Genomic DNA, 19,889 nt, shown 5'->3' on the forward strand with positions numbered 1-19,889 from the left:
ACATGTCTGTGATATGAAAGTTTGAGTGATTTGTGATTTTTGCAAACTTGTCAACATCTTGTATGTAGCCATGTCATTTTTACACATGACTGCATTGCTGTCTGATGCAGGTAGTCTCACACTGTTTTGTTGCTGATTTTCAGTCCTACTTGCAGGACATACTACTGGGGCCTATTTGCTTCCTCTTGCATACTTTGCTTTGTGTCTGCTAGCAAACATGTCAACTGCAAAGTTGAGCTCCTCTGGATGGTCATCTTGAGCCCAATCTATTCTATATCTGGCATGTCTTGTAGTCCTCATGACCCAGTCCAATACAAGTAGGAACAGTTGAGGAGGCCTCAAATTCTCATCACTTCTTTCCATTACAGAGCACACTCATTTGGTATCCATAGTACATGCTCTTTATCATTCTGATGAACTTTCTGGGTATTTCAGACCCATCTAATACATTCCACATTGCGTCTATATTTGGAGTCACTTCTTTATCAAAGTTGACGAAAGCAATCACAGGACTTGAATTGCATTCATGACATTGTTCCATCACTTTTGTTGGAGTGAAAGGTTGATCTCTACACCCTCTATTCCTTCAAAATAATTCCCACTCTTTTCTCAATACTCCATCCAAAGCTTTTTACATATTTCACGTTATCTTGCAGAGCACCTTGCTTGTAATACGTCCACAGAAGAGTTCGTTACACCTCTCCATTTACCACATTTAAATCTCCTTTATTTGCCAGTTCAATAATCAGTCCAACTTTCCATACTTCTGGTTCTTTGTCTTGTCATCATATTTCACTAATTAATTTGTGTAAGACCAATGTCGATGTCTAACAGTGCACATGTGCAGTTCTGCATTTCCATCATCCGTACCTCGTGCATTTACACTCGTATAAAGTATTATGGCTTCCCATACTTCAGCTTCTTTGATAGTATAAAGATAAAAGATAAAAATAAAATTTCAGTTTGATTACGAAATTTACAGAACAAGTCGTCGAAGGACTAAAAAATGTCCAGTTCCATCGAGATAAAACAAAATGAAACTAGAAAAGCATTCGGTAGAAGGCATACCTCCGCCAGGCTGAACAGGTTATGGTTTGTAACCCACTGATACACCAGATCTGAATCTGGACCTTAACTAAAATATAATTGGCTTGTTCTTGTCACCAACGCAACTCATCCACCAAGTTTTATCATAACTCGTCCAAACCTTTTTGAAATATTATGCGATATAACATATTTGATCCATCTCTCAATGGTGAAGAATTACAAAAAAAAATTATTTGAATTATTACATCCGGATCTTCACCAAAATCGAAGCAACTCTTCCTCGTCACATACCCGACCTGTCCACCAAGTTTCGACCGAATCCATCTACAACCTCTTAAGATATCGTGCTATTTATCATTTTTAGCCATATCTCTCAATGACGAAGAATCACTGAGAAATTTAAGAAATTCTTGTATCTGGATCCGGATCTTCACTAAAATCTAAATGATTGGTTCTTGTCACACACCCAACCTGTCCACTAAACTTTGTCCGAATCCGTCCACAACGTTTTGAGATATCCTGCTCACAGATAAACAGACAGACAAACAGGGGTGAAAACACAACCTCTGTCCACCTTTGGTGATGGAGATAATCAAACAGGAGACAGACTCCTATAAGAATAAAATAAATAGTAGGACCACTCGACCTGTGGCTTATGTGGGCCTTGGCCTAATGTTGTAACCCAAATTTGGTCGCATTCTGACTGGTGGGTCTGTATTATACAGCATGTGATTTTCCCAAAAATTTACTGTCGGCCATTTTGACACACTTCTGGTCACGTGATCGGCATTACCTGCACAATTTAACATCAGGACCCCGTCCTAATGCTGTAACCCAAATTTGGTGGCATTTTGACTGGTGGGTCTGACGAAGAAGATTTTTGAAGAAATTAACTAAGTCGGCCATTTTGACCGACAAAGTCACGTGACCAGACCGAGCTTTGCAATCCCAGTTACCAGTCAGAAGCGGAACGTCGCTGCCAAATTTCAGCAGGATCGTCTCAGCTGTTTGGCTGGAGAAGTCGAAATAGGAGATGGACGGACGGATGGTGCATGATGACAATACCTTATCTGGAATTCCAATTCCAGACAAGATAATAATATATAAAAGTAATAAATAAATAAAGACGAATCTAAAGATGAGCATTATGAATGGAATGCGAGATAGTTTCCATCTTTCATTTATTATTTGAGACTTGTGTAACTGTCGGGAATTTTTTCAACTGTGACCAGACATGATCATTTGAGTTGGGGGCAAGAAAACAGTGACGTTGCAAACATCTCAGTATAAGCTTGTTCTTTTAGTGGGGCAACTTAGCTAAATATAGCATAACAATTGTGCATTTTGTTAGGAAAGCACCAAATTTGGCACACTAGTGGCCTATCATATTATGAACAGATTTGGATATTGGGCCATCTCAAATTCAGCCGCTGATGGCTGTGGCAGCCATTTTCCACCGCCATCAAAAATTTTGAGATGGCCCAATATCCAAATCTCTTCATAATATGATAGGCTAATAGTGTGCCAAATTTGGTGCTTTCCTCACAAAATGCACAACTGTTATGCTAAGTTTCCCCACTATTTACCATTCTTGCAATATCAATTTGTTTTCCCATCATCCCTCTGTTACGTACTACTCCTTCAAGTGTTCAGCCCACCTTGCCCGTCTGTTCTTTCTCTGACGTCAGCATAATACGTCCTTGTTTATCTTTCACTGGTTAATCCTCTCCTATCCTTCCATCTGGTCTCAACTGTATTATCAGTGTACGGTTATTTTATACATTATTGCCACAACTCCTTTCTCAGATGCTGCTTGTGCCTCTTCCACGAATTTCTCAATGTAGTTTCACATTATATCCTCCATTGCAAATATCATCAATGCTTTTTTATGCAATTCCTCTTTCTGCACCGAGTTTGGCAAATTTCTAGTTTTGTTTCAAATTATTTTGTTTTGTTTTGCGTGATTACATATTATGTGACGCACATTCTCAGGATGATATGGCAATGGAAGAGCTAAAAGCCATGCCCTTAGAGCTCATAATTGAGTACAATCACGTCATGCCTGTTAAGGTCTTGCCATCACGTGTGAAGAGAGGAGTTGAACACGTCGGCTCAGACGAACAACAATCAAGGTTCTTACAATAGGATTACATTGGAAATTCATGGGAACGGGATTGGAGGAGCTGGTGGTTGATGAGTGGTGTCTACGTCCAACGAACTGGAGCATGTTTACAGGATCATGATTTGGGCCACTCCATGAAGAGTACTTTAAGCAGTTTAACGAAATATACTTGAAATGAACGTCAAGCTAGTTGTAGTTGGTTGTTGGACATTAAAGATGGTGTCTTTTGTAAAGAGTAGGGGAATTAGCATTGGCACCATGAACTATTCAGATATATATATATATATATATATATATATATATATATATATATATATATATATATATATATATATATATATATATATATATATATATATATATATTAGCAAGTACAACCCGTCGCTTCGCTGATGCGACTTGGTGTTGGTGGGAATAAATTTGGTGGGATTGGGGGGTAGGGAAGAGGGAGGGAGAGAGACAGAGGAGGCAGGTTAGAGCAAGAGTGGGAAGGGAAGGCAGAAAGGAGGAAGAATGGAGAGTTAGGGGGGGAGTGGGGAGAGCGACATCACCAAACGTTGCTATTCACTGCGGGAGAGAGGGGTGTGTGTGTGTGGGAGAGAGAGAGAGAGAGAGAGAGAGAGAGAGAGAGAGAGAGAGAGAGAGAGAGAGAGAGAGAGAGAGAGAGAGAGAGAGAGAGAGAGAGAGAGAGAGAGAGAGAGAGAGAGAGAGAGAGAGAGAGAGAGAGAGAGAGAGAGAGAGAGAGAGAGAGAGAGAGAGAGAGAGAGAGACAGACACAGGCAGAGACAGCAAGAGTGCTGTATTTTATGAGAGGAAGAGAGAGCGAAAAGGGTGGGAGAGAGGGGGGGGAAGAAGACAGGTGAGGCGTGGAGTTGCGGTAAGCAAAGAGAATGATATGTGACGCTTAATGACTGAACACACAAAAGAAAGCACATGTGTCAGAACAGCTGTAAACACAACCACACAATAGAGTTTTTAAAGTAATCTGGTGGCACATCTTCAAAAACTTTGATGTTCCAGTTCCAGAAAATTTGTGGGAAAATGAACCAAAAGCAATCACTCAAAACATTGAAGTACCGCTCACGTACGACCTTATGATTGCGTGAACATCGAAAACAAAGCATTGTGACCAGATATCACACTTAGGTACAAAAAAAACAAAAAAAACAGAAGAAAGCATTGCGAATTGAGGTGTCAACCTGGGTGATTTTGGACGAACGATGCAGAAATCAAGAAAATGACCAAATACCAATCCCTCAAGCATGAAGTGAAAATAACTTTTAAGCTGAAGAATGCCAAAGTTGAACCAGTGATGATGAAGAACCTCATGGGAATGATGACGAAGAACCTCACAGAGATATTGAAAACCATCACTGGGAATATCACAACAAACAAACTACAGTTGGAAGCTGTCCGGGCTCAGGAACGATCCTGAAGAGAGCCCTCGGCAAAAAAACTTTGAAAACAGAAAACTTCACAGCATGATCCGTGAATCGTGACCCCCTTACCGAAATGAAGGTGGATACTTTTAGCCGGTCCTGGGAGGACTCCATTCCACATTCTGAAACTCCATATGTAGACACATACACGCACAAATGTATATACATATTGTTGCGAATTCGCGCCCGCCGGCGTGCGATCGGCCGCTCTACCCGAATGGCGGCCGCCTCGCCCACCGGAACGGACAATTCTGTCATGACCCTCTCGGAACAACGCCGGGAGCTAGTCACGGGTGGGGGTTTAACCCCACCACGACCGTGCCAATTGCCCACCCATGCAGGTTAGGGTTGCTCGCCAAATTCGATCTAACTAAGTACTTGCGCGGATGGTCGACTGGGCGATCATACCTCGCCGCAGGCTGACTCTGGACACGAACTGCCTAAGCGGTCCGTTCCGTGCTATCGGGATAACTGAGCAGTGTAATCGTCGGCCTCGAAGGTTCCGATTAATTATCGGGCGTATTAAGCCCACTACGAACCCTTTATGTGAAGCAGGATGGAGAGTCAATAAAGAAAAGACGAAGCGAAACGGGAAAACAGTTCACACAATGCACATTTATTACGCGACACATGGAAAGCACACATATACAGCCAAACGGTCAGAATGCACCTATATCAATAAAACAAAAGAAACAACGACGTAGAGTTACAACCGAATACGCGTACACACGGCAAAACTTACACAGTTCTACTTTACAAGACGCAGCACCACAAGATCCATACAAAAACCCCGAAAAGAAATGGTGACTTCCCTTTGGGCCGTCGAGTCCCTCTCCTACGTCCGTCGACGTGGTCGCGCCTGGCCGCGACTCCGTGCCCTGGCGTGCTAGGCGAGTCCTCTCCGGCGTGCCTCACACCGGCACGTGTTGGCTGCTCGACGTCATGGGCGGAGTTTCCGGTGCCATCCCAGCGCGGATAGAAGGGGGGGGGGAAACGTTGTTGCTCGAGGTCGCGGTGTGGGGAATGGAAGATGCTCCGTCCCGCCAACGGGGTCTCGGGACCGCCCCACAAAAGACCAGGCCAGTGGCCACCACGAAGAGAAGAGGACGAGCGAGCCGGAAGACAGAAAGAGGATGAAGAGAGCCAGAGCACCAACCAAAAGCACTCCGCCCGTGTCCGACTTTAATAGCCTGGGGCTCCGCCCTTCACTCCGCCCCCGTGTTTGGCCCCGCCTCCCTTCAAGCTTCTTGGAGAAGCTTCTCGAAGGGGGCGTGCCCTCACGCTTTCCCGCCACCCCGCTCCGTCCGGGGGGCCGAGGGAGTCAGTTTTTTGGCTTGGAGCCAGAGCATTATTCCCCCAAAAAGAGGCCCCCACCTTTTCTCACCTTTGACCTGCATCGCTCTTCCGCCACTCCAAAGCGCGGGGAAGTCAGACGGGAAAAATCCACGCACCATCGTTGTGCCTTCTTCTTTCCCTCCTTGCGTTCTTGACGGTTTCCAACGCGGAAACCGTCGTAGTGTGAAAATTGGAGGATGGCGTTCGTCAGCGGGGGTAGTGGCGAAGATGGTGGTGGTTGTTGTGAGGGTGGCGGTTGAGACGTGGTTGGTTCAAAATAAAGATAGAACAGAAAAACGCCTCACTCAAAGCGTCGCAACCCGAATGAATCACATAAATTCCCTCTAAACAACGGGTTTGGGGCTAACTACACATGTACTTAGCGTTATTTCACTTTCGGGATCTGAATGGTGGTTTGCGAATTTCCACAGCCGTAACAATACATATACACATATATATATATATATATGTATTTTAGAAAGAAATATATATGTATCTTCTTCTTCTTCTTCTTTCGGCTGCTCCCGTGAGGGGTCGCCACAGCGGATCATCCGTATGATCCGCATAGTGATTTGGCACATGTTTTACGCCGGATGCCCTTCCTGACGCAACCCTGGTCGCCTCTTACGACACAGGGATAAGGTACACCTATTTTAACCGGGGTATACACCGGCCCAGTATACTGGTACTCAGTTCGCCGACCTCGGAAGGATGACAGGCTGAGTCAACCCCCTGGTGTATTAATTCAGTGGCCCAACGGGGCTTGAACTCAGGACCTCTTGGATCCCAAGCCGCTGCCCTAACCACTGCGTCAACACCAGGCTTAAAGAAATATATATGTATGTACATATATATATATATATATATATATATATATATGTATGTACATATATATATATATATATATATATATATATAATTTATACATATAAATAAATATATATAGATATATATTTATATATTGCTTAAGGATTTCAGAATCCGATCTGATGAATGCATCCACACATGAAGGTCCTCAGATAGTTATTTCCTTAAAAGCATGTCCAGGATAGACCCATCCCCATGTCTGGTGGGATTTTAAATGTGATGCGTTGAGAAGGGTAAAGAAGAGATCCCCTCTCTTATGGGAAGCTTTTTCTCTTTAAGAGAGACACATTTATGCATGCCATTTATTTCACGGACGCCGACACCCTCCCTTTTCCAGCAACTTTGACACACATTTTTTTCACGGATGCCGAGACCTGCCCTTTTTCGATCAGCGTTTGACACGGCGACGAATAATAAAGAGAATACGGGTTGTCATGGTAACGGTGTGCAAGTGGGGCAGGTTGAATTTGGGGGGAGTCTGTACTGGCCCAGACAGGCCGCCTATATGAAAGAGGGGGAGGTCTGTTCTTGGCGAGTGGGGGTGAGCGGCACGCGCGCACGGGTCAGTCATCAATGAGTGAGGAACGAGTCATTCACCGAGTGAGGCACGGGTCACTCACCAATGAGTGAGGCACAGGTCAGTCGATAGGGAGTCAGTTTGTCAGTGAGTCAGTCATTCAGTTGGCGGCAGTTCATCAGTGCCAGTCAGACGGTTGTGTGCGCCATGCCAGTCAGACGGTTGCGTACGCCGTGCCAGTCAGACGGTTGCGTGCGCCGTGCCAGTCAGACGGTTTGCAGCTTCGTCAATTCCAGTCAGACGGTTGCTTTCATCGTTTCAGTAAGACGGTTTGTTTCATCCGTGCGAGTCAGACGGCGGCTTCATCGGTTCCAGTCATACAGCTGGTTGCTTTGTCGGTATACACACATATAATTATATGTATGTCTATATGTATGTATGTATATATATATATATATATATATATATATATATATATATATATATATATATATATATATATATATATATATGTACGAGGTGTGTTCAAAAAGTATCCAACCTTAATTTTTCGTGCGTAAACAAATGAAGCTAGGGAGGTGTGGTTTGGTGCATTTATGTAGGCGATCCTAATTCGTATGCGTGAATATTTTCCCGCCTGCAGAAGCTGTCAGTCGCCGACAGACCGCCGATGAGTGAGGAAGTGTAAAGCCTGTATCTCACTGGGCTGCGACAGCTCACGACAAAATGCGAACGGGATTCTCCAAAATGTCTCGAAACGTTCGCAGTGGTTCTCAATTTCCTCGCGTGAGTCGCAGGACGTCGCTCTGGTGTCGCTTGAATTTTGAACATGTTCAAAAAATTTGTGCGACAAATTTTCTCTCAAAATAGTCACAGAGTCATCGCGGTTGTCTCAAACTGGTCTCGAACCCTTCTCAAGTTAGTTTCCATGAGTCAGAAGGTGCGACAAATGTGACAACTTTGTGAGGGATTGGCGACGTATGAATCTAAATTGTGACTGATTCGAGAAAAAAATTGATAATCTGTCCTGGGACCCCTGAGACTTTCGTAATTATATCGCAATTTGCTCTCAGTGACGTGAGACGTACGCAAATGTGAGATATTCGTGAGACATATACAAAAATAAATTGAGTGTGATTCCAAGTGAAAATTATTGCTACTTTATCGCAATTTTGTGTCTTCAACAAGTCGCGAGCTGTCGCAGCCCAGTGAGATACAGGCTTAAGTGAGCGCCGTCGGATTTTCGTTTTTGACAAAATGACGGATCACTGTGGTCTCATCGTCAGTGATCACTGTGTTGAAGAAGTTGGGGTCGCTGTTCACAGTCTCCAGCATGATCTGTGCGATCTCCAAACGGAATTGCTTCTGCTCCATTGTTAACAGCTTTGGCACAAACTTCGCTAAGATTCTCCTCAAGCCCAAATCTGCAGTCACAATGGAATGAACGGATCCAATGCTGACGCCCACCTCGTCTACAAGTTCTCTGATCGTGATTCGACGATCCTGCATCAGCAGGGTCCTCATTTGGTCAATGACTATCTCATTTCGGGATGTTGAGGGCCGACCAGAATAGAACGTGCTTCATGTTACACTGATGCGCGACCATCTTTGAAGCTGTTCTACCACTCTTTTATCTGTGTGGTGCCCATTGCTTCATTCCCGAAGGCCTGTTGAATCTTGCGGATCGTTTCCACTTGGGAATCGCCAAGCTTTACACAAAATTCGATGCAGTAGCGTTGTTCAAGTTTTTCCATCATTTTGTCAAAAAGGAAAATCCGACGGCGCTCACTTACACTTCCTCACTCATCGGCGGTCTGTCGGCGAATGACAGCTGCAGGCGGGAAAATATTCATGCATATGAATCAGGATCGCCTACATAGTGCACCAAACCACGCCTCCCTAGCTTCATTTGTTTACGCACGAAAAATTAAGGTTGGATACTTTTTGAACACACTATATATATTGTTGCAGTATTCGCGCCCGCCGGCGTGCTGACGGCCACGTAACTCGAATCGCGGCACGTCGCCCACCGGACGGACAATCCAGTCGTGACCCTCTCGGACTAACGCCGGGAACCAGTCACGGGTGGACCTTTCGGTCTCACCGCGATCGAGCCAATCAGCCCCCGCGTTGGATAGGGTTGCTCGCCAAATTCGACCTACCTAAGTACCCACGCGGAGGGTAGACCGGGCGATCGCACCTCGCCGCAGGTCGACTTCGGACACGGGCCACTTAAGCGACCCGTTCCGTACTATCAGAATAACCGAGCGGTGTTATCGTCGACCTCGACGGTTCGATGAATTATCAGGCGTATTCAGCCCACTACCAACCCTTTACGTGAAGCAAGATGAGGATTAAATGGGAGAAAAAGACGAAGCGAAGCGGGAGAACAGTTCAATAATAAAGCACATTTATTCGCGGCACACGGGAAGCACATATATTCAATTCCACCAAAAGCACACAAAAAAAAGAAAACACAATTCCATTTACACAAAAAGCAAATATAAAAGCGAAAACAATGCAGAGCTAATACCGACTACCGAGCACACGGCAACACTTATACAATTCTACTTCACAGACGGCGCCGACAACACATACCCAAAACCAAGGAAAGAATACCCTCAAGGATGAGGCGGGCCTGAGGCCGAGACCGGGTCGCGCCTACCCGTCTGGTGATGAGACGCGGAGCGGCGATGGCGCCTCACTCCGCGGGCCCCGCGGACAGTGTCTGGCAGGGGGTGGGAAAAGGGCCCCCTTGGTCGCACTATCTCAGCGCGGGGGGAAACAGGAGGGGGTTGCTGATGCTCGGGGTATAGAGGATCTTTATTATCCCTGGTGTGCGTCTCCACCTCGGCCAGGTCGCGCTGCCGGCCTCCCTCGGGCGTGCAGCTCCCGGCACCGACGCGAGCACCCCCTCGTCTGCCTTCGCCGCTGCCGCCTCTCCGCCTCTGGACTCTCCGACTCTGGACTCTTCTTTGGACTCTCCCGTTGGACTCTTCTTTGGACTCTCCCTTTGGACTCTCCCGTTGGACTCTTCTTTGGACTCTCCTCTTTGGACTCTCCGATCGACTCTCCTCGTTCGACTCTCCTCGTTGGACTCTCCGACCGACGAACACGGTCCTTTTATCCCCCCGTAGCTTCGCCTTTGACCCCCTCCCTTTGACCTTTCACCTCGCTCCCCATTGGCCCGAGAAAAAGTGGGCGTGAAGGCTTTTTGATCCACAAATTTACATATATCGATCGTCCTGGAGGCGGGGCCAAATCGCCCCTCGCTCACCGATTGGACGGCAAAAAGTGGGCGTGTGTCGTTTTTGATCCGTTTTTGAAGCACAAAATCCGTGATTTTGTACACGCTGTTCGACGCGCGCCCTGTACGAGTCCAACACCGGTACCCACAGCGGGGCAAGAACGGTGGCGATGCTACGGTTGCGAGGTGTGACGTGAAGGTCGTGGCGGTTGTGGTGAAGCGGTGGTTGTGGTTGTAATCATGGCGGTTGGTCCAAAATAAAGATAGTAAAAGAAAAACGGCTATCCTGAAGAGTCGCAGCACGCATAAATGACATGTATTCCCACTAGACAACGGGTTTGGGCCTAACTACACATGCACTTGCCGAGATACCTCACCTAAGGGGCCTGAATGGTGGTTTGCGAATTTGGTAACCACAACACTACCCCCTCCCCTTTTTACAGACTCGTCCCGAGTCGTCAAATTTTCGTGTGCCATCATGTGTAGTTTTCCCCTAGTACATTTTACCTACGGATCCCTGAGTGCGACATTCATGGTATTCGTGTCCCCAAAATAAATAACCTAAGGGCTGCGAACTATCTAAACAAACTCACTCACACGGACGACTTAAATAAAATTGCCGGCGCTAGACAGACATGCCGGGGGCGCACTCATATGTACAGTACATCTTACCTTAACTTACAAATTTTACACTAAACCATGGCCCAGGATCATTGAACTCTGCAAAAGAAAAGCAGTTAGCAGGGAGCCAGGCTGCCCGCATGCAGTCTCTGGCTCAAACAATGCAGGTGACAGGGAACGTGGCTGGCTGCTCACACGCAGTCCAAGGCCTTCCCTTTTGAACTGAACGCAGTGAACCACAACGGTGCATGGGCGGCACAAACGCAGTCTCCGTGCCAGCTCAAGTGGCACACGCAATGAGCACAACGAATGGATGGATGGACACAAACACGGTGCACGGGCCGCCACTGCAGGCCCGTGTTGTAGCTGCCAACGGGGCAGTTCTCGCAGCTTGCAAACTGTTGCCTTGCGGATCCTGGCGCACATGGCAATGAACAGGGGGGGGGGCAAAGCAAAATTGAACGGGGCCGGTGAACGTGGGCAGTGGGCATGACATGGCAAAGGCAGCAGGCAAACACAGCCCGCAGAAGAAGGCCGCTGCAGGCAAACACAGCCGGCAGATGAACTGGCCGGCACAGGCCTTGCAGAAAAACAGCCAGCCGGCAGATGAAGTGGGCCGGCACAGGCCTTGAAGCAACACAGCCAGCAGATGAAGCTGGCCAGCCTTTGCCGTTCAGTGGAGGTTGGTGGAGGGAGTGCGGTGGTGCCGGCCACTTGGAAGGCGGGCTCGGACCTACCTACCTGTCTCCCTCCCAACCTATCGCCTTTGCCTGTCACTGTACATACCCACTCCCTTAATTTGTCAAACCCCAATTTAGCCCCAACTTATTTTTTTATTTTTATGTTTACCTCCCCACTATAAATCGTCCCCTAACCCCCTTTATCGTCCTTGTTCGGCTAACCTATTCTGTCACCTAGCCTACTCCCAACCCCTTCGTTCCCTTCCCGGAGGGGAACAAGGGAGAGCTAACGTCCTGTGCCGAGGCCCAACGCAGCCTCAGAATGGCCTCCCCAGAGTTCGGCGATCTATAACCAAAGTGGGTCCAGCGGCCCACAACGAGAGCGAGGGGATGGATGGTGCGGAGGGGTACATCTCCTAATCTACCCTAACCATTTAACTGTTAAACTACCCCGGGGCTTTCAACAAGCGCCTCTCGCTTAAACTATTGGTTCTAACAACCCAGATTCCCGTTGCCTGTGTTGGTGTCCTCACAATTTCGGGCCTCGCCCCCCAATTTTCTCTCCGTGCCCTCACACGGTCTCCTGGCTGGGACACGTGGCTCCCTTTGGCAGGCACGACCCTCTGCCGAATCTCCCGCTATGGCACCCCCGGGCACTACACTGCCTCCGAGCCTACCAGCTCCCTAACACCGGGGAGTGCCCCCCATGGCACCTCCCCTGAAACGCACACGTGGCAGGCCGGCCTCCCGGGCCCCTTTCCGAGGGTCACCCGTGCCCACAACACTGCCCACACGGCTAATGGCGCCCCGGGCCCCCGCACCAAGCAGGCGCACCCGTGCCCACTACTCTATCCCGGCCCCCCATGGGCCCTTGGCCTACCGCGGCCGACTAGCCTGGTGCCCGGGGTACCCACTCAGCGATACTCACCTTTCGCAGCCACGCTCCCAAGCCCGTCAACAGGGCTCCTGCACCCCTCCAAATGGGTCTCGAGCCTACTTTCCCACCAACAACAAAACGACCTCCATTTTTCAATTTGACTAACCCCCTAACTCACTTTATACTGACCCCGGGGTCCCTTGGGCGGGAGTCACTCCTCCCCCCAATCACTCATCGCACCATGCATTCCCCATTCACTCCACGCACACAGACCCGCTGGCCTCACTCACTCAACATGTACTCACCTCTCAACTCACAACTCTTCAACACACACACCGCTGAACTCTGCCATCCTTCTAACTACATCCCCTAACTAACTCGTGCTCCCACGTCGTCCCTTAAACTACAGCACGTTCCTTTTAACACTACGTAGCTAAACTACGTCCCCCCTACACACTCACTGTCAGTCACTGTCTCCTAACTCAAAAATAACTTTTATTTCCCCACCTAAAGCTCATCTAAATCCCTCTAACTAATCCATTCCACGGACTCCATGAGGACTTACCCCTGCCCCATGGAGTCGGTCTAACTAAGCTAACCCTTCCCCCTAACTAGTTTCCATCCTGTGCCCCGGGTTAAGGGGGTCTTCCACCCCTTACCCAGGAATCCTGTGCACCCGAAAGTGAGGCTTGTCTTTTTTTTTTTTTTTTTTTATACGCAGCACCCGCGCGGCAACTCGCGCATTTCGCACCTGCCCGTGACGTCATGCAGCTGCACGTGTACCTCGTCCCTCCTTGGACGGTACCATTCGGCAGAGATACCCCTCCTGCCGGATTCCAACCCCACGTGCAGCCATGACGTCACCGTGCGCATAAAAAAAAAACACAAGCCCCACGTCTCGAGGGGTTCCCCACGCGAACACGTGTGCTTTGCCCGTTGGAGCTTAACACACACGATCGCGTGGAGAACCCGTCCGGTCCAAATCCATTTACCTGCCTAAACTTTGTCCGTCCGCGGGATCGGCAAATCCACCGCGTGCGTTTCCGGACCGGGACTTCACTCTCGCAAGCGAGCACGTGGCGGTCTCGTGCGTTGCACAGCACGAACCGCGTGCTCACTGCTGGGCGAACCCGGCACGGTCCCCGAAACAGCTACAGCCGCTACTCGGCTTTCGTTTCTCCCATGTCGCCGTCGTCGCCATTCGACCCACGCACACCTGCGTGTTACGACGCACACAGTCCACTCCATCACATTCACACCGGGAGACGCGGCTGCGTGCTCCCGCATGCCAACCGACATCTCCCTCTCATACCGCTCTCTCACACACACGGTCTCCCTTGCACACAGCGACCTTGCACACGGCCGTTCACTCACGCGTGCGGGGGCACTCACCCGCGGTGCCTCACTCGCACTCCGTGCCTCATCCATACACGCGGGGGCACTCAACCGCGGTGCCTCATCCACACACGCGGGGGCACTCACCCGCGGTGCCTCATCCATACACACGGCGACACTCACACACGCGGTCTCTTCCACACACGGTGCCTCACCCACACACGCGGGGGCACTCACCCGCGGTACCTCACTCATACACACGGCGACACTCAAACACGCGGTCTCTTCCACACACGGTGCCGCACTCACACCTTGCACCACACACACAGGGACAACCACACTGGGGATTTGTGTCCCCACAAGGGTCTCCGGGGCCTCTACACCCCCAAGCTCTCCGTGCACCCGTCCACAGCACTCGTCCCCTCGACCTCGCAAAGCACGACCGAACTCACCTGGTCGTGACTCGCCTCAAGGGGGCATACTCCCTCCCCTCGTTCCTGGAGGAGGCTATCCCGCTGCTCGCACTGGGTCCCTGCACGGTCCGCGAGCTCACCCCCATTATCCTCCACTACCTCCGTGTGTGTGTGTGCGTCACTTACCCCGTCTTCATCGTGTAGTCTTCCCTTTTGAACTGTCTCCCGTGTCTCTGCCAACTCGGTCACCTCTTCACCCTTTACCTCCCTTGTCTCAACTATTATTTCCTTTGTCACGGCCTTCATGCCCGCCTGCAGGCATCGGCCCATGTTCTGCGTCTCACCCCGGAACTTTTTCATTTCCTCCTTCATGTTTGTTTCCATTCCGTTTATTTGCTCGTTCATTTCGTTTTTCATTTCATTTGTATTTGTATCCATCTTCGTTTTCACTTCATTCATTTGCTTGTTCATGTCTTTCATTTCGTTTGTATTTGCATCCATTTTTTCGATCATTTTCGCATTCATCTTTTCGTTCATTGCCGCCAGCATGGCGCATAGCTGGGCCATGTTGGATGCACTCAGCTGAGCCGTTTCGGCAAGGGTTGGGGAAGGGTTTTGGTGGAGAGGGGGGGGGGAGGTGTCATACACTGCGGCCGCTGCCGCACCCATTTCAGGTTCTGGGTTCAGTTGGGCGAGTCCGTGTTCCTGCACAATCAACATTTCCTGCTCGGGGATTCCATCCTGGACCATGGATCCTACACATTCTACATCCATTTCTAATACCCCCGGCTCCCGCTCGCCTTGAGACGCCATCTTGCTTCTCGTGAAGGGTTAATTTGCTCGCTCGTAATTTGGAGGGAATCGGGGGTCGCTTCTCTCACCCCTGGACCGATTCCCGTGAATTTAGCCGGAGACAGGAGAGCCCGTTTTCCTGTTCTCCGATACCAGTGCCGCGAGGAGGGCGATGAATTTGTATCGCACGACCTGACACCAGTGTTGCGGTATTCGCGCCCGCCGGCGTGCTGACGGCCACGTAACTCGAATCGCGGCACGTCGCCCACCGGACGGACAATCCAGTCGTGACCCTCTCGGACTAACGCCGGGAACCAGTCACGGGTGGACCTTTCGGTCTCACCGCGATCGAGCCAATCAGCCCCCGCGTGGGATAGGGTTGCTCGCCAAATTCGACCTACCTAAGTACCCACGCGGAGGGTAGACCGGGCGATCGCACCTCGCCGCAGGTCGACTTCGGACACGGGCCACTTAAGCGACCCGTTCCGTACTATCAGAATAACCGAGCGGTGTTATCGTCGACCTCGACGGTTCGATTAATTATCGGGCGTATTCAGCCCACTACCAACCCTTTACGTGAAGCAAGATGAGGATTCAATGGGAGAAAAAGACGAAGCGAAGCGGGAGAACAGTTCAATAATAAAGCACATTTATTCGCGGCACACGGGAAGCACTTATATTCAATTCCACCAAAAGCACACAAAAAAAAGAAAACACAATTCCATTTACACAAAAAGCAAATATAAAAGCGAAAACAATGCAGAGCTAATACCGACTACCGAGCACACGGCAACACTTATACAATTCTACTTCACAGACGGCGCCGACAACACATACCCAAAACCAAGGAAAGAATACCCTCAAGGATGAGGCGGGCCTGAGGCCGAGACCGGGTCGCGCCTACCCGTCTGGTGATGAGACGCGGAGCGGCGATGGCGCCTCACTCCGCGGGCCCCGCGGACAGTGTCTGGCAGGGGGTGGGAAAGGGGCCCCCTTGGTCGCACTATCTCAGCGCGGGGGGAAACAGGAGGGGGTTGCTGATGCTCGGGGTATAGAGGATCTTTATTATCCCTGGTGTGCGTCTCCACCTCGGCCAGGTCGCGCTGCCGGCCTCCCTCGGGCGTGCAGCTCCCGGCACCGACGCGAGCACCCCCTCGTCTGCCTTCGCCGCTGCCGCCTCTCCGCCTCTGGACTCTCCGACTCTGGACTCTGGACTCTTCTTTGGACTCTCCCGTTGGACTCTTCTTTGGACTCTCCCGTTGGACTCTCCCGTTGGACTCTTCTTTGGACTCTCCTCTTTGGACTCTCCGATCGACTCTCCTCGATCGACTCTCCTCGTTCGACTCTCCGACCGACGAACACGGTCCTTTTATCCCCCCCGTAGCTTCGCCTTTGACCCCCTCCCTTTGACCTTTCACCTCGCTCCCCATTGGCCCGAGAAAAAGTGGGCGTGAAGGCTTTTTGATCCACAAATTTGCATATATCGATCGTCCTGGAGGCGGGGCCAAATCGCCCCTCGCTCACCGATTGGACGGCAAAAAGTGGGCGTGTGTCGTTTTTGATCCGTTTTTGAAGCACAAAATCCGTGATTTTGTACACGCTGTTCGACGCGCGCCCTGTACGAGTCCAACACCGGTACCCACAGCGGGGCAAGAACGGTGGCGATGCTACGGTTGCGAGGTGTGACGTGAAGGTCGTGGCGGTTGTGGTGAAGCGGTGGTTGTGGTTGTAATCATGGCGGTTGGTCCAAAATAAAGATAGTAAAAGAAAAACGGCTATCCTGAAGAGTCGCAGCACGCATAAATGACATGTATTCCCACTAGACAACGGGTTTGGGCCTAACTACACATGCACTTGCCGAGATACCTCACCTAAGGGACCTGAATGGTGGTTTGCGAATTTGGTAACCACAACAATATATATATATATATATATATATATATATATATATATATATATATATATATATATATATATATATATATATATATATATATATATATATATATATATATATATATATATATATATATATATATATATATATATATATATATATATATTGTTGAGGCCATGGGTACTGAGACACCAGCTTGTCACTCAGGGGGATTAATCCCCGGTTGTCCGCGGTAGAGCATGACCTTGGGCCAACGCTCACAATTAAGGTTGAGGTATGGTAGGTTGTATTAAAACCACGAACGTCACCCAGTCAACCACGAGTTCCAGTGTCCACCGTCTAATTATTCCGTTTAACTAGAGGTCACGTGGTTACCTGAACGGGGAGCGCACCCTTGTCAAAGCACCAATATTATCTGATATTGCTGCGTTTTAACCGCTGGTGTGTGCCGACGATTTTGGTCAAATCTGTGGTAATTACCTCCCAGTCTATCTCGGTTCGAACAATGCTAGACCAATGGAAGGAAGGACAAACACTGACAGGTTGGAAATCGACAAATAATATATTCATAATAAAATAAATAAATAAAAAGAACTTTTTATTTGCTGAGGTAAATAAAGAATGAATTTCAAAGCAAAATCAATCAAAATGCCAGGAAAGAGACAAAGAGAAGATGCTTATCGGGGGTTGACTGACTTACAGCTAAACACAGACAAGGGTACCCAGCAAATCATTCAGCGGGAGGGGAGGGGAAAGAATCATCTTGCTCACCAGAAAGTCGTCCGTGAAGCAAAAACGTCCTGAAATACGTGCGTGCCTGTCACGTCCGTCTCCAGTTCCCAGCTTTGCCGTACAGCCTCTCGCGGGGCAGCCTCGAACGCCAGTCGAAGTCTTGAGGGCACAGAGATCATCCATCGCGGGTTTAGATCCTGGTGTTGTTAGTGATCCACCCATGCCTCACTTGTTGGCGGTGCTGCTCGCACCAACATACGCACCACACGCTCGCTTGCCGAAGCACTGGGAAGGACGAATTGTCTCGTTGGCACTGGTCAGACACCCACACGCACACCACACACTCACTTGCCCAATCACTGGGAAGGACGAATTATTACATTGGCACTGGTCAGACACCCGCTTCTTGCTCGCTTCTCTTGCCCTTTGCTTTTTCCTCTCTCCTCTCTCCTTTCGCTTTTTCTTTTTTCTCTTTCGCTTTTTCTCTTCACGATTTTATATTTACACTTTTTTTTCTCCTCTTTTCTCCTCAGAATGTACCTCTCGCTGGTTTTTATATCTCCAGGCCATCTCCACAGGGTGCCGTCCGCCCCAAACTCACCCCACCCCACGGTGGCGCGGTTACCATGACGACCCGTGCGGGGCGTCGTGAAAGAATGTTGCTGAGGAAAAATGACGGCGGGCTTCAGAGCTCGTGAAAGAAATGTGTGTGAACGTGTCTGTCGTAAAGAAAAAAGCTTCCCATAAGAGAGGGAATCTATCCTTTACCCTTCTCAACGCATCACATTTATAATCCCATTAAACATGGGGATGGGGCTAATCTGAACATGTATTTAAGGAAATAACTGTCTGAGGACCTGGATGTGTGGATGCATTCATCAGACCGGATTCTAAAACCCGTAACACTTCCACTTTCCCTATCCCAGACTCGTCCCGAGTAGTCCAACAGCAGGCGACATCGGTTCAAAAAAATAAAAAAAAACCTGGAGACCCAGGACCTGGACAAATGCAGAAGAAAAATTGTGGAGAGGGGGGGGGGGGAGAACACCTGCTGATTCTTGCCACCTTCATGCTCTTCACCAGCACACCGAACAAAACAAGTGAAATCCTTCAATACAGCGCGTGTGGTGAATCAAATGAGTACACAAATGTTAAAATATGCAATTTATGCTTTTCCAGTTGAAAAACAATTAAAAAGTGTACTTAACATTTGAAATGTAAAAATCTTGTTATTATTGTGATAAGCACCTTCATATATAACAGAAGGAATGAAATTGTTCGATACAGCGTGGCAGGAGGCCGCAAAAGAATGATTGTAAGTAAATTTCAACTACTAATGCATGACGAAACACTTGTTTATGGCTAATATTAAAGAGAACGATGGCATAAGAAGAACTTAGCCTGGAATCCTCGTGCATAACACCGCCCACACAACACACGTGGTGTCCTTTGACCAATCAGGAGCAGTGCAGTTACAGCATCGTTTCCTTCAGCTCGATTGGTCTTGTCCTGCACGTGATGTTTTCGTTTTGTTTTTTTTCGTTCTTGTTGAATCTGAGGAGATTATTTTTTCGTTTTTGTTGTAAGTAAATATCAACTACTAATGCATGACGAAACACTTGTTTATGGCTAATATTAAAGAGAATGATGGCATAAGAAGAACTTTGCTTTCTGCGTTCGGCGCGAAATGCCATGGTGGATGGAAATGACGTCTTTCGTACATTCGTTCGTACATGAGGGGAGCGTTTCTTCGTTTTTTCTCCGTCAAGCAATAAATTAAATGTTTTTCACATATATAACACATTAGTTTCACAAATGTCCATTGAAATACTCGGGTATTTCCGTCAATTGTCGCCATTTCCGTCGAGGTTATGCACTGCATCGACCGGACGGCCGTCATTGGCTGTCTTGAGGCACGTGGGGGGGGGGGGGAGGGAGGTGACACCGGACCCACCGGAGACGTGATCG

The 19,889-nt window shown here is 48.8% G+C and overlaps 1 protein-coding gene and 1 long non-coding RNA gene across 5 annotated transcripts in view; one reads left to right on the forward strand and one right to left on the reverse strand.

The window, feature by feature from the left end:
• LOC147025528 (poly(U)-specific endoribonuclease-like) overlaps window positions 1-19,400 on the reverse strand; it is a 106,339-nt gene extending 86,939 nt beyond the window's left edge. Inside the window, exons 1-2 of one of the 3 annotated variants that reach the window (XM_085886551.1) lie at window positions 18,302-19,400; window positions 17,961-18,080 (exon numbers count right to left, since the gene is read on the reverse strand). The gene's annotated coding sequence lies outside the window, so the exon portion shown is untranslated. Of the gene's footprint in view, window positions 1-17,960; window positions 18,081-18,184 lie in introns of all 3 variants that reach the window. The other 2 variants (XM_085886550.1, XM_085886549.1) reach the window with 2 other exon arrangements.
• Window positions 1-19,889, forward strand: part of LOC147025529 (uncharacterized) — a 39,123-nt gene that overhangs the window by 494 nt on the left and 18,740 nt on the right. The window contains exon 1 of one of the 2 annotated variants that reach the window (XR_015059560.1): window positions 19,384-19,503. The exons of the other annotated variant lie outside the window; for it this stretch is intronic. This is a non-coding gene — a long non-coding RNA (uncharacterized LOC147025529). Of the gene's footprint in view, window positions 1-19,383; window positions 19,504-19,889 lie in introns of those variants that run through there. 2 annotated transcript variants of the gene reach the window in all.

This window comes from Eptatretus burgeri, chromosome 6 (genome assembly GCF_056783735.1).
Source record: "Eptatretus burgeri isolate ZD-2024b chromosome 6, Ebu_testis_v1, whole genome shotgun sequence".
In the NCBI taxonomy this organism is placed as follows: domain Eukaryota; kingdom Metazoa; phylum Chordata; class Myxini; order Myxiniformes; family Myxinidae; genus Eptatretus; species Eptatretus burgeri.